This window comes from Lissotriton vulgaris, chromosome 1_1 (assembly GCF_964263255.1).
Source record: "Lissotriton vulgaris chromosome 1_1, aLisVul1.2, whole genome shotgun sequence".
NCBI classification, from domain to species: domain Eukaryota; kingdom Metazoa; phylum Chordata; class Amphibia; order Caudata; family Salamandridae; genus Lissotriton; species Lissotriton vulgaris.
The window spans coordinates 1,149,305,738-1,149,319,270 of NC_141685.1; the positions used below are offsets into that span (position 1 = coordinate 1,149,305,738).

General features: G+C 47.0%; 1 protein-coding gene across 1 annotated transcript in view; it reads left to right on the forward strand.

Moving 5' to 3' along the window:
• Window positions 1-13,533, forward strand: part of LOC147748826 (PAN2-PAN3 deadenylation complex catalytic subunit PAN2-like) — a 771,836-nt gene that overhangs the window by 464,307 nt on the left and 293,996 nt on the right. The gene's annotated exons all lie outside the window — the stretch shown is intronic.

Genomic DNA, 13,533 nt, shown 5'->3' on the forward strand with positions numbered 1-13,533 from the left:
GGCTCCGGAGCCGAAATCCAAACCTCGCTCTGACCCGAAAAAATCGGTGCCGAAAGCATATACCGAAGAGGAAGAACTTTTTCAACCAGATCCTATAGATACCAAACAAAAGATTCTCCACATAGACCCAAAAACAGGACATGTGACTACTGTTTCACACAAGAATTGGACACCCCAGACATCCCTCAGGTGCCTGTAAAGAGAAAAGACTGTGCCTGTAAAGAGGAAAGTCTGTACGCCTTTCCCACCCTCTTCTCCTGTTCTTTTCACTAAGCCTGTCTCTCCTCCAAATTCTCCTTCACATTCTCCTATACTTTCACCAGACTCACCACTACCACAGGTTGTTGATGATTCAGGGGATGGGGGAGGGAACAATGACCCTTTTACTGACCCTGATGACGACAAAGACGTGCCACAAGACGACTGGGATGATTATGATCACCCAGTAGATCCTCCACACCGCCCTGATCCCCATGGTTACCCCACAAAGCCATCTCCCCCAGATGACAATATTGGTTTTAGCACCTTGTAAATAGAGCTGTTAAATACCATGGTGTTCAAATGCATTCGTACCCTACAGAGGAGAACTTCCTAATAGACACATTTGAACAGACACTAAAGACTGTACAAACCCTGCCAATGTTAAAAGGTGTCATAAAACATGCCCTCGACATATTCAAAGACCCTGTTAGGGCGAGGATTCTCAATCCAAGAATTGACCAAAAATATAAACCCGCTACCAATGATCCCACCTACATCAAGGGTCTACTCCCTCTAGATTCCCTAGTGGTTACCAATGCTAGAAAACGTGCCAACTCTCAATACCTCCCATGATGAGCCACCTCCGGACAAAGAATCTAAATTATTAGATGCTTCCAGCAAACGAGTTGCTGCCCAAGCATCTAATTACTGGAGGATAGCCAACACACAGTCACTACTTGCAAGGTATGATAGGGCCCACCTATGACCAACTGGAAACCCTATTTCAACATTTACCTGATCAATATAAGACCAAGGCCAATGATTTGATTCAAGAGGGTAAATTAATAACTAATGCATCAATCAAGTGTGCCCTTGATGCAGCAGACACAGTCTCAAGGTCCATTAACACTGGTTGTGTTACTAAGAAGACATGCCTGGTTGCGCATCTCTGGCTTCAAACAGGAGGTACAAACAACTATCCTCAACCAGCTGTTCAACCAGGAACAACTTTTTGGACCAGCTGTAGACACAACCTTAGAAAAAATGAAAAAGGACACAGGGACTGCTAAATCCATGGGAGCATTACAATCTCCAGCCACACGTGGCTCCTTTCGATGCTCCTTCTATAGAGGCGCATCCAAAAACATCAGTGCAGACACGTCTTCTTCTTCCTACAAAAGCACCACACAAACATCCCACAACCGGGGATTCAAGAGATATGAACAGTTTGGGAAGAAAGTGTTCTCGTCCCTAAGCTTAGGGCTGCGGTCTATCAACACGGACTGTCTCTTGGGCCGCTACACCCACACCCTGTGGGACGCAGTCGCGGACGTGCTGGCACAATGTCTGGAGGAGGTCCGGGCTAAACTTGCCCAAACCGTTGTGGAGGGCCGAGATGCAGCGCGATATTCCATCCGGTGTGGGCTGGATACCACTGACTCACTGGGCAGGGTGATGGCAACGACGGTGGCGGTTCGACGCCACGCCTGGTTGAGGTCCGCCAACTTTTCGGCCGATGTCAAGGCCACAATTCTGGACATGCCGTTCGATGGCCGTCGCCTCTTTGGCGACAAGGCAGACCATGCGCTTGAGCGTTTTAAGGACTCCAGGGCTACTGCCAAGTCCTTGGGCCTCTCGGCCACACGCCAGCAATCGGGTGCCTTTCGCTCCTTTCGTGGCCAAGGAAGGGGAGCCCCCACACGTGCTGCCAGCCACGCACCGCAGAATGTTCAACAGCGCGGTGGCGGTCTGGAAACCGCCGTGGCGGCGGTCGGGGACAACGGCGAGGCCAGTCCACACCACCTCCGCAGCACCTGCCTCAAAACCTTCCTAATCCGAGTTTTCAGGCCCATGTGACGCCAGTGGGAGGCAGGGTTCGCCATCACCTCTCCCACTGGCGCACTGTCACGTCGGACAGGTGGGTGCTGCAGATCGTCCGAAGGGGCTACTCCCTCCCCTTCGAGGCGATCCCTCCAGTCATGCCACCGCAATTCCACTGCGTGTCGGGGGATCACTTGCAACTTCTGCAAGAGGAAGTCACGGCCCTCTTGGCCAAGGGGGCCATCGAGCTCGTTCCTGGGCCAGAAGTAGGGTGTGGTTGTTACTCCCACTACTTTCTGGTACCCAAGAAGGGCAAAGGGGGCCTACGCCTTACCTTGGACCTACGGAACGTCAACGGCTTCCTCCGAAAGGAGAAGTTCAAGATGCTGACTTTGGCTCAGGTCTTAGCTGCCCTGGACCCTGGAGACTGGCTGGTAGCGTTGGACTTGCAGGACGCTTATTTTCACATCCCCGTCCTGCCGGCCCACCGGCGTTACCTGCGGTTCACGGTAGGCCACGAGCACTTTCAGTTTACCGTGCTCCCCTTCGGCCTTACCAGCGCCCCACGGGTGTTCACGAAGGTGATGGCGGTGGTCGCACCTCATCTGCGCAGGTTAGGGGTGTCAGTCTTCCCCTACCTCGACGACTGGTTGTTGAAGGCGGGTTCGCCCCAGACAGTCGTCAGCCATCTCCAAAGTACGGCCGACCTCCTGCACTCGCTGGGGTTCTCCATCAACGTGCCGAAGTCGCACCTGTGTCCCTCTCAGAAGCTCCTCTTCATCGGAGCGGCTCTCGACTCGGCGCAGTTTCGGGTTTACCCACCCGAACAGCGGGTTCGGGATATAAAGGCTCTGATTCCAATCTTTCAGCCTTTATCCCGAGTCTCGGTCAGGTTGACGCTGCGGCTTCTGGGGCTGATGGCCTCCTGCATCCTTCTGGTGCATCACGCCCGATGGCGGATGTTGGCTCTGCAGTGGGACCTCAAGTTTCAGTGGGCCCAGCATCAGGGCAACTTGTCCGATCATGTCTTGATTTCGGAGGGCACTGCGAAACAGCTGCAGTGGTGGCTCACGGACCGCGAATGGGTCAATGGCAGATCCCTCTCCCTACCTCACCCTGAGCACGTAGTTGTGACGGACGCATCCCTCCTGGGCTGGGAAGGTAACATGGGAGAGGCGGAGATCAGAGGCCTCTGGTCTCCGGCGGAGTCCCGGCTCCATATCAACCTTTAGGAGCTGCGGGAGATCCGACTAGCACTGAAGGCATTCCTCCCCTCTGTCCGGGGGAGTGTAGTGCAGGTGTTCACGGACAACACCACCGCCATGTGGTACTGCAACAAACAGGGTGGGGTGGGGTCGTGGACCCTATGCCAGAAGGCGGCACCCACTCAGAGACTCTTTTTGTCGCGTGTGGAGTTGCGGTCTATTGTACGCCTTTCCGCCTCTACCACTTCTGCCCAGAGTGCTGAAAGAAGATCAGGCACGACTGGGCCCAGGTTATTCTTGTGGCTCCGGACTGGACACGAAGATACTGGTATCCCGAGCTACTCAGCATGTCAGTCGATCCCCCGATACGTCTTCCTCTTCGGGAGGACCTTCTGTCGCAGCAGCAGGGGAAGGTTATGCACCCGAACCTGTCCAGTCTCCACCTACATGCTTGGAGATTGAGCAGCGGCAGTTGAGGCCATTTGACTTGCCTCCCGAAGTTTGTGATATCATTCTGGCAGCCAGGCGTCCCTCCTCAAAATCGGTATACGCCTGCAGGTGGAACAAATTTGTGGCATGGTGCACAGCAAAGGCTCTGGACCCACTCTCTGCACCCCTTTCTGAGGTTCTTCTCTTTCTTCTTTCACTTAGAGGCACCCTCCTCTACAGGCCACCAGGACCCCGCACTAGATTCAGCGAAGACATCACTGACTTCATCACCCCACACGCCCTCACCTCGGAAGAATACATTCTACTGGGAGACCTCAATTTCCACCTGGAAAAGAGCAACAACAGTAACACTACCACCCTCCTGGACAACCTCGCCAATCTTGGAATCAAACAACTTGTTAACACCTCCACACACTATGCAGGACACACACTCGACCCTATCTTCACTTCCAGCAAGCATATCTCCTTCACGCACACCACACCCCTCCACTGGACGGACCACAGTTGCATCCACTTCATTTACAATGAGACCACGATCCACAACCTCCCTCAACCAACTCTGCGAAGAAATTGGAACAAAATCACCATCGACCAGATCTCCACATCGCTTCTTCAAAAACCCTCGGCCTACTCGACGAACCCTAACCAAGCCGCCATCAACTTCACACAATGGTTAACCCAAACAGCCGACAAACTAGCTCCCTTGAAAAAACATCAAATCAAACAAGGCAGCAAGAACGCCCCCTGGTTCAACGATGACCTTAAAAAAATCCAGGAAGCTCTGTCGTTCCCTCAAGAAAACTTGGAAAAAAGACCCAAACACTATCACCCAAGCCGCCTTCAAAAACGCCACCCGCAAACACCACCAACTAATCCGGACAGCCAAGAAATCAGCACTCAAAGACCGACTAGACAACAACGCCCACAAAAGCAAAGAACTTTTCAACATCATCAAAGAATTCTCCAACCCCACCTCCAGCTCAAACAACATCACCCCCTCTCAAGTCCTCTGCGACTCCCTAGCCTCATTCTTCCATGACAAAATCGCCGACATTCATAACAGCTTTGACAACCAACCCGTAAACCAGTCAACCTCACTTACCTCCGAACCTGTAACTCCTCCGAATAACCTTTTCGACTGGAACCCAATCACCACAGAAGACACCATTCGCCTAATGAACTCCATCCACTCAGGATCCCCTACAGACCCATGCCCCCATCACATCTTCAACAAAGCAAACTCCATTATCGCACCCCATCTCCGAGACATCATCAACTGCTCCCTCAACTCCGCCACATTCCCAGAAAGCTGGAAACACGCCAAACTCAGCGCCCTTCTGAAAAAGCCCACAGCTGACCCCACCAAACTAAAAAATTACCGCCCCATCTCGCTCCTCCCATTCCCTGCCAAAGTCATTGAGAAAGCCATCAACAATCAGCTCGCCGCCTTCCTCGAAACCAACAAATCACTCGACTCCTCTCAGTCTGGATTCCGAGCCAAACACAGCACCGAGACCGCCCTCATCGCAGCAACAGACGACATTCGAACACTACTGGACAACGGAAAAACAGTCGCCCTCATCCTCCTTGACCTCTCTGCAGCCTTCGACACAGTCTGCCATAGCACCCTGATACAACGCCTCAGAGACATCGGAATTCAAGGAAAAGCATTAGACTGGATCATCTCGTTCCTCGCTGGAAGAACTCAGAGAGTCCGCCTCCCCCCTTTTAAGTCAGAGGCCACCGAAGTCATCTGCGGCGTCCCGCAAGGATCATCACTCAGCCCCACCCTCTTCAATGTCTACATGAGCCCCCTCGCAACCATCGCACGTCAACACAACCTCAACATCATCTCCTACGCTGATGACACTCAGCTGATCCTCTCACTCACCAAAGACCCAATCTCCGCCAAAACCAACCTACATGAAGGGATGAAAGAAGTAGCAGAGTGGATGAAGCACAGCCGTCTGAATCTAAACTCGGACAAAACTGAAGTCCTTATCTTAGGCGCACCCCCTTCCGCCTGGGACGACTCTTGGTGGCCAACGGCACTAGGAAAAGCCCCCATACCGACGGATCACACACGGAACCTGGGCATCATCCTGGACTCCTCACTCTCGATGACCAGACAAGTCAACGCCGTCTCATCATCATGCTTCAACATCCTACGCATGCTCAAAAAACATTTTGCTGTGTCCCCACTGAAACAAGAAAAACGGTCACCCACGCACTGGTTACAAGCCGTCTGGACTACGGAAACACCCTTTACGCCGGTACCACCGCAAAACTGCAGAAAAAACTCCAACGCATCCAAAATGCTTCAGCCAGACTCATACTAGACATCCCCCGCACAGACCACATTTCCGCTCACCTGAAAGACCTCCGCTGGCTCCCCATCAACAAGAGGATAACGTTCCGTCTCCTTACCCACGCACACAAAGCCCTATACGAACTTGGACCTGATTGCCTCAACACGCGCCTTTCCTTTTACACCCCCACCCGCCAGCTGCGTTCGTCCAACCAAGCCCTCGCCGCTGTGCCGCGCATCCACAAAGCCACCATGGGGGGAAGATCCTTCTCCTACTTAGCGGCCAAAACCTGGAACTCCCTTCCCACCCACCTACGCCTTACTCAAAACCACCTAGCCTTCAGAAAACAGCTTAAAACCTGGATATTCGATAAATAAACCTACCCCCTTCCTCAAGCGCCTTGAGACCCTCTGGGTATGTAGTGCGCTATATAAATTCCGACTTGACTTGAAGGAGAGCATAAGCTGGGTATCATCAGCATAGACCAACTGATTGAATAATACTACCCTGAGCAGGCCACGTAAACATTGAATAGAGTAGGACTTAGGGCGGAGCCTTGCAGGACACTATGTCTCAGATACATAGTAGAAGACAAGGTGGGAGGTAAATGGATTGGTGGCGGTCAGATAATGACTTGAGCCAAAGTAAGGCTGAACTGCAAATGCCACTCTTCGCCAGGCTCTCTCAAGTATACTTTAGGACACTGTCCAAAGCAGGTTAAAGATCTAATAGTACAGTAGCCACTGCTTGACCCTTGTCTAGGCTCAGTTTGTTGATCTGTACCTCCAGCAAAGCCAACTCCATGCTGTGACCTGGTCGAAAACCAGACCGAGTACCATGCAAAAGATTATTGGCCTCAAGATTACTAATCTGAATGTTGACTATTTTCTCTAGCTTTTTAAATAATGCCGACAGTAGTAAAATTGGTTTGAAAATTACTAAGACCTCGGGATCTGCAGGATACTTTTTCAGTAAAGGGAACCAGCTGAGCAGGTTTCCAAGCCTTAGGAACTACTGCCTCTTGCAGCGAATGATCGGATTAAGAATTTCAAAATCCTTTACTAGCACATCCAGTGGACAGGGATCCAGCGACGAACAGAAGGCCAGCTCAGAATGGCCTGTGCGGAGATATCTAATTAAATACTTTCAAGGTCAGATACTGCAACTTAGCCTGAAAAATAGCCCTGGACCCGACTGATGGCTCGATGATATTCCTTTAGGCTGTATTTCTCTCTCTCTATATATATATATATTGTAAGCTCAGCTGTACTTTTTTCCTACACACACTTTTCGGCCTGTTAGGTTCCATCTTCAAGGTGGCGGTGAACAAGCGGAGCAGAAGGATGAGATCTGGAATATGCCTTTCATCTAACGGGAGCAGTAGAATCAATAGCTGATGAAAAACAGTTATTTATTGACACTGCGTCATGTTCCAGGTTCCCATTAAATATGGGAGGATCCTTGGATAGATCTATTGTCATGTTGGCCTCATTAACTTTAAAACAAAGGCAAGAAATGTGAACATGTTTGACAAGTAAGGACAACTATGGTGGAAACTAAAAGACATCAATCGGATAATGGTCAGTCGAATTCAGTGGGACAGGAGCACCTACCCTTAAGTCAGAGTAATTAGTAAATACCAAATCCAGCATATGGCCTGTCACATGTGGGGCCATAAACTTTATGCTGTAGGTTCAAGGAAGCAAGAGCATCAATAGTCTGAAAGACAGAGGGATACTGCCCCATTTACGCATATATGTTAAAATCTCCAAGAATAGTAAAATTGGAAAACTGAAGGCTACTTGTGGGAACTTCGTCTATCAAGTCATTTGCAAAATTCGCAATGTAACCTGGGTGGAGAAAAGCAAGGTCCTACAGAAGGAAAATGCGCATTGATTTTGATGGTAAATGTAAACCCTTCTGCCACACTGGTGCAGATGACCTTAAAAGTGGCATAATCTTACTCAGAGCAATAAATCTATGTAATTCCGCCACCTTTGAGATTCCGGTCGCCCAAATGAGAAAAGGATTAGAGGGAACTACCACAGCAATGTCAGGTAAGTGGCACGTCTGTGCCAGAAGCCTCGACATTCAAGTTTCCACAAAATAAAAACAATAACCCAGTCATTTGATAAAGTAAATTGGACAATATAAAATGTGTGTTGGCAAGAGATCTAACTTTCATCAAACAAGCGTTAACATTATTTAGTGAAGCATTCTTGAGAGGACCAACATTTTTAGGTTCTGTAACACCCAGCCTTTCCCTCCTCTCCAGTAGGATACTGAGGTACAACATTGACTGACAGAACATTGAAAACAAAAAATAGGACCTGTGAGTGAGTCAACACTCTGCTTAAGCTGATATGGCTCAACATGGTTTAAGGCTTTCAATTCATTAGAAGTGTATATAGACCTACTCCTGTTTCACTAATCAAACAGATAACTGGTGCTGGATACGGGCTTGCCTTCGGGGTGTCTTTAGCATGGCAGTGGCACGTCTGTGCCAGAATTTGATTTAAATAGGCAGGGACTGAAGAAAATGTCTAGCCAAAAAAACACTAGAATGCACCAAACCAAAATGGCAGCTCAAGTGTATGTCAAATACCCGAACCAAAATGGCTGCCGTCTAAGCAGTCAGGAGTAAGTAAAATATTAGAATATTGAAACTTAAAAATCAGAAATGTGCGAACAAAAGTTAAATACATCTGAGGATGTTGTTGGAGCGAACATAGATAAATAGTGCAGTCATGTAGAGGGAGTCAAACCTTAGATAGAAAAGGAGTTATTGTGCATTAGGGTGCGAAAGACCGGAGAACTGCAGTTTCTAATAATAATTTGGCAAAATCAGACTGGTTAAAAACTGCGTTTCTTCCTGAGGAGGGCAGTGGTTTCGAAGAACAAGAATGAAAGGCCTAGTTTAGTGTGCTCCGTTTTGTATTGCATGTTTTTAAGGAAAGTCCTCTACATCATTTTGGAAAGCTGTGCCATCCTACACTTGCTTTTTTCTAATTTACTCAGTTTCTTCTCAAGTATGCTGAGCAGTCATTTTAGACCATTGGGCTCCTCTCTGTTGCCTCAGCGTTCTGCTATAGGTGTGGCAGGGTATACTCAGACATGAGTCCCTTTCTCACTGCTCCATCAGGATTCAAGCAAGCCGGGCCGAAGAAGGCTGAAATGCCAGAAACCGGTCCCCGGTAGCTTGTCTCCTTTCTGGTGAAGAATTGGCTTGGTAGTTTAGTCTGCCCTGTTCCCATGATGCACTGGGCCAGGGACAGACTGATTTGCATATAGCCATGTTCTGAGCTGGGATGGGGCAGTGAGATAAATAACGGTGATGGATCAAGCTCTGATCTTTGGACTGGGTAAGAGTGGTCTGTTTAACTCAGACACTCTGTTCATCACCACCCCCTTTTCTAAATCGTTCATGGTAGGGGAGCACCAGAGTGTACCCCTTTTCTGCTGAGAGTGGCAAATGCCCTCTCAGGATATACAGTGTTTGTCAGTAGTGGCTGCATAATTCCGGTTAGGGACCAAGCCCATTTGCCAGTACCCGTGTAGGAAGTCTGCCTACTGACTGGCCCCAGTAAAAGTCTTTCAAGTCCCCGTAACTTGGGAGCATTTATCGCCACCATGTGTAGGACAGGTATGCTGGATGTACATTGTATGTAAGCAATGTGTGGTTCACTGGTGTGGTCAATAGGTTTATGTGTGTTGGTGCTCTGCACTCAAAATGTCGAGCTGATAACCATTTTATCCTGCCCTTGAACTGACCAGGAAGGTTTCCTGCCCATTCCCTTGGTGTGTTTTCATGCTTGGGTGGAACACGCCCACTCCTTCAATTCCATTTGGCTTCTCCTTTGGCAGATGTAAGCATCCAGTCTGTGGCAAATATTCCTGACTGCATGACCATTCAGAACTGGTTTGACTGGGAATTCTTGGCTCAGAGGTTTATGATATCTGGACTGCAACATAGTCTGGATGCAACTGTAGGATAGGCAGGGGACCCTGTGGTTGGGTCTGGATCTGTTTGGACTGCCAGAGGGTTATAAGAGCTCTTCCCCTTAACTCGCACTTATCTTCTCTGTTGCCTCTGTGCAGAGGATGTCTGCAAACCAATGCAGGAAAAGTCACAAGACCATGTGTAAAAACTCAGCTGGATTGTTACCCACCTAACAGCCTGAGAAAGCCTGCTCAATTGCCTTGCTTTTGTGACCTGGGGAAGAAAGTGGGATTTATCTGGCTATGTCGAGCCCAAGTCCCTGCAGACTGAAACACCTGCCAGAGGACCGCTTAACAGGCTGAGTCTGCCACGAGCCACACGGTTGCTACAGCCAAGCTTACTAGGAGGAAGCAAGAGGAATATATGGGTCAAGGAATTGCTGCATCGTCTGGCATCTCTGTAAGAGTGAGCCTGCCCTCTGCATGACCCATCCTGTGCATTTATTTGTCCATCTGTAGCCCCAGATGTATTAAGTTGGCCTTCACTACTTCAGTGTGGTTCTTCTGGCTAGAACTCATTCAACCATCTTACAGAGATTTTTCTGATTGAGAACTAGTTCAAGCTTAGCCCTAGCTAGACTATTTCCCAGTTGGGGCTTCTCCATTAGTGAGCACCGGGGGTACTTCTCTTCTTGCGCATGCCCCCAATGCTAAAAAATCTCCCTGCGCAGAAGACTCCTTACTGACCAATGGTCCACTATTTCCAGGGCCACTGGAATTATGGGATTGTGCAGCCGCAGCCTTTTCTTTGCATAATTATTCATTTTCCATGTAATCCATCTCATCTGCAGATTTTGAAAAAAAAATAATTTCTAGCTCAAACAGTTAATAAATGACAAAAAGATCAGCTATACGTGTTGTCATGCAGCCGAAGCCCCTTTGCTAAGATTGACTGGTCACTTTTGTTGCTTACTACCATATGTGGGTGTTAAACTGGTGCTAATGAAGTGCAACCAATACCCAGGCAGTGTTAACTAGCGTAACAAGCATTTGCAATGCAATAGGTCTTGCATTTGCTAGAGTTCAAGCTATTGGCATTGTAAATGACAGTGCCTTTTATTTATCTGTTCTGATAATTAACACCTAAATAAAAGGCATTGTCATTTATAATACCAATAGCTAAAACTATTGTAAATGCAAGACCTATTTTATTTCTTAGAAGCGGCCACCATTGCCCCGGGCTGATTGGAAAGTGAAACAAACCGCATATGGCGCACTGAATGTTCCAAGAGAGCATGTCGTGCCGCATGTAGGAGAAACTCTTTAAAGAAGATAGTGCTTACAGACTAAATTATACATACCGTGTAACAGAAGTAAAAGGGCCAGTCCCCATGGGAAGTTACAATTGAAGACAAGGTGGTACTAAGGAGAGACCAAAAAGCCTATTAACAAATAAGCCAGCTTTTATAAAGGACAATGACACAAGCCAATGAATAATAAGGGTGGAGTGTGAGCGGAGCATTACACTGCATAATTTGCCTTTTTCTTACTGCCTAATTAACTCCATCCCGCTGCATAACTTTGCCCTTCCCTGCCACGTAATTCCTGTGGTCCTGACTATTTCTAACAGTCCCCTTGAAAGTCCTAGGCACCAGCGAGATACTTAACTGGTCGCTTCAGTGGCAGGGTCTAAAACTGGACAGGCCGCCAAGACAACATACCCCCGTAGTATGGGTGCATGCAAGGCTTTGCTGGGATTGATGCCAGTTCATGTTGGGGATTTTTTCTGACCCTATGGTCCCAGAGCCAACAAGAACCAAGCATCATAGGACATTATAAGGTTTAGGACTGTGCAGCAGCTGTAGCAATGTTTTAAGGTTGTATCTTGGCTCTTTGTGTTTTTGTACTTTATTTCTAACAGTTGTGCTTGTACTTGAACTTGTTGATAGACTTTTAAGTGTTCATTTGCTTTGTAAAATGCTGCCATCTAGTGTTTAGTTCAGGAATTGTTCTGGTCAGTTTTCTGGATGAAATAAAATCAAGAGACAAGAGGGTTCAATTTGATCCATTTGTAATCCCAATCCCTTTTATGTCGAAGCCTACCAGTCTGGTTCCTTACAATTTATTGGGGGTATTCTGAAAGATGATGCTACAGCAGGATTCCAGAAATAAATTCTAAATCACCAAAGGCCATTTCTTCAGAAACACACATAACATTCACAGTGGGGCCCATTGCACAGCATACTTACTTTGTTCATTTAATTCAGCTTCAAAGATCTGGCCAACAACCCAGGAGTCCTACTATAACATTTGGCGGAGTGTCTAAACCTATTAAACTATTTTATTTACACCTGCAATGTAAAGCATTTTATCATGGTTTCATTTTAAACACCATTTTATTCAGACACACCTCCATAATGGCAATGGATCTGCTAGAACAAAAATTAGGCGTAGGAAGAATCAAAGACCAGCTTTTATATTATTCAATTATCTAATTTTTATTCAAAGCAACCTTTAGTATGTCCGACATTTAGCATTTATTTATTTCTTTATTCAAGAAGAATCTTTAACTTTACTTTCAAAATGATCGTTTATTTTAAAGCTCAGAAATAGACATATATTTAGTAGTTCAGCATGAATTTAGCAAAGAACAGATAGTTCAAAGTTCATTCTCTCCTAACATCCCTAGCTAACACCCTCATCTTATCCTAACAGACCTGAAAAGGAAAAACAAACAGTCAGAAATTAAAGTTCTTACTTTCCAAGCAATCGATATTCAGTCCGGCAGCATCTCCAGAGGAAATCGAAAGAGCGACCCCTTCTAGCTAAAACCAGGGGTTTTTATACACTAAATCCCTAACTCAATCTATCTAAAAAGTAACTTACATCTCCAATTCGAACTCTGATTGGACACATTTGGGGTAGATGAGTGCTTCCTCACCATTACAGCATTTGTTTTTTAAAGGATTCAGCAAAAATATGAAAGTTCTTTGTTTAAGACAGTTCGTAGCCTAGGCGCATCCTGCTTTAGCAACATCACTCAACTTTCCCAGGGTTTGGGCATTAGATCATCCATGCTTGGCACCCATCCTAGGTTCCGGGTAAGGTGGCCTTGAACTCTCCATCAAGCATAGCAGCTCACTCGCGCTGGCAGAAATCTTTGACGCGCCTGCGCAGACCAGTACCCACTCGCAGGCCACATTTGGAACTATCATAGAAACAAACAAAAAATCATGTTAATTATAGTAATGAAACCCATTCTGTTTATCTCCCACCATTCTAATATTTCCCATTAGTTGTTACCTAGCAAATAAGGCACACAAATGCGTTTTTATGCTTACATAATCGACCTTTTAGCACAAGACGTTTACAATAAGCACATTTAAATTGCGTTTTGTTTAAAATTAAGCTGCGCATTAATTCCCATCACAATGACAACATATATTAATTAATTATTTCACTCCATACAAGCAAGATTAATACTTCCCATATGTTTGTGAATGCATATTACTCTAAAGTTGATTATTTGAACACATCACACTATTAGTAAATGTTATGTTATGGAACATTAATTTCACGAGGGGTACACAAAATTTTGTGTTTACCAC